Genomic DNA, 2,226 nt, shown 5'->3' with positions numbered 1-2,226 from the left:
GTAAGTATTTTATCAAAGTGAAAAAACTTCGAATTCAAAAAGGTCAACTGAAATTAAGTCAAAGTTTTTTGGTTTTTTTTTGGTTGAATAGGTCCGTTTTCGATCGAATAGATCCATATTCGGCGGAATTAGAATCTTAGGAATCGAAGGAATAGCGCCTACGATTCAAAGTTTTTCCCCAAAAAAACTTAGATTTTTCAAAGTCCACCAATTGACTCCAAATAGGTTCTAGGCTGAAACAGCAATTCAGCAGGTTTTAGATGGTGAATGGTCAAAGTCAACTTTTTAAAGAGATGGTACATAATAAATTTAGATTTTTGCATTTTTTTCAAATCAAATTTGGACCATTCCCTAGTCGAGGTAAACAAAAAAAAAAATAGCTTGAAATTTGAATTTTTTTCATTTAAAAATTCACCTCGACCTTTGATAAATCTGCCCCTAAATGTTATGTTGTAATCGCTCTATAGCACATGACTGCTGCTGCTGCTGGTGAAGATGAATTTTTTAAGGCGCTATTTAGATGAATTATACAAGGCACTTTATATTCAACCAACCAATGAAATGACAAGCATTGATCATTATATCATGAATTTAATTGTATTTATTGTAAGTGATACACAATGAGCTTCTGATGATCACTAAATCATTTTGGTATATACTATAATACATATTCAACTTTCTCTAAGCACAATGTTATCATGGTTAATGGATGGTGCGAAGCTAGGGTCGCCACCTTTGCTGATGGCTAAACCCGAACATAGGGGGCGGGGCAGATAGCATTGGGGGACATATGCAGTGATGTAGGAACAGACATGATGACATCAGAGGTGGCACAATGATGTTGGTGGAGTTATGACACCAGAACAAGGTTATTACATCACTTAGATGGAACAGGCTGGATTTCTATCCAATGTTGTAAAGTGTTAATGCCCAGTTCAAAACCACACAGGTGGAACTGTATCTCTCGCTATATTCTGCTTAATGAGTAAGCCCAATCCTTTAATTACAGGTATGGGATCTATTATACAGAAATCAGTTATCCACAAAGCTCTGGAATACAGTAATGCTAATTTAGAAAAAAAATTCTTATTTTTGATTGTTTTGTTTTTTTTTGTATCTGTAATAATAATAAATTGCTTTACTTGATAGTAACCAAGTCATGTTGATGTGAGCATCTTAGTATTTAAATTATTTAATCATTGGCCTGATCATTGTTTGGGTTTCATAAGGCTGAAAACCAAACAAAGTCTAGACCCAAACAGGCCTTAAAAACCCAACTGTTCAGGTCAAAACCGAACACATGATACCCCCTATGTGACGCACTATAATTACTCTTCTGATTAATCTCTTTTTTGGATACATTTAATAAAACAGAAGGCTGAGAGCAGCTATAAAAGGAGCTAATCATATAATGAAAGGTAAGGCCAGAGTTAACACTGGCACATGTAGAGTTAATGGGATGAGGGGTGGGGAATGTAGGGTTAATAGGAGGGGCATGTAGGGTTAATGGAAGGAGGGGTTGGGGCATGTAGGGTTAATGGATGGATGGGGCATGTAAGGTTAATGGGAGGAAGGTGGAGAATTTAGGGTTAATGGATGGATGGGGCATGTAGGGTTAATGGGAGGAGGGTGGGGAATGTAGGGTTAATGGGAGGAGGTGTGGGGAATGTAGGGTTAATGGATGGATGGGGCGTGTAGGGTTAATGGGGAGGAGGGGTGGGCATGTAGGGTTAATGGATGGATGGGGCATGTAGGGTTAATGGGAGGAGGGCGGGGCATGTAGGGTTAATGGGAGGAGGGCGGGGCATGTAGGGTTAATGGGAGGAGGGCGGGGCATGTAGGGTTAATGGGAGGAGGTGTGGGGAATGTAAGGTTAATGGGCAGAGGGTGGGGTATGTAGGGGTTAAAATGAGGAGACAAACAGTAAATGCCGGTTGGGGAGTGGCAGTTGGAGGCTGATTCAATAGACAGGAAGGAGTTACACATTTGCCCCAGGGCAGTTTTATAGCTCTGGTTGGTTGAAGGGCGTGGCCAAGTTGTGGTCATAGAAAAAAATGAGTGGGAGGAGCGGAAAGGCGGGAAGCAGTTCGTGATTGGATGGAAGAGGTGTTGCGCAGAAATAGTAAGTTTTCTCCCCGTGGGCAGGAAGTCGTTGCGCATGCGCAGGTGAGAGGAGTCAGTGAGCATGCGCAGTCTCCTCCCCGTTGGTCCCGCTATGGAGTGAGA

This window comes from Xenopus laevis, chromosome 4S (assembly GCF_017654675.1).
Source record: "Xenopus laevis strain J_2021 chromosome 4S, Xenopus_laevis_v10.1, whole genome shotgun sequence".
Taxonomy (NCBI): domain Eukaryota; kingdom Metazoa; phylum Chordata; class Amphibia; order Anura; family Pipidae; genus Xenopus; species Xenopus laevis.
This window is presented reverse-complemented; position numbering follows the sequence as displayed.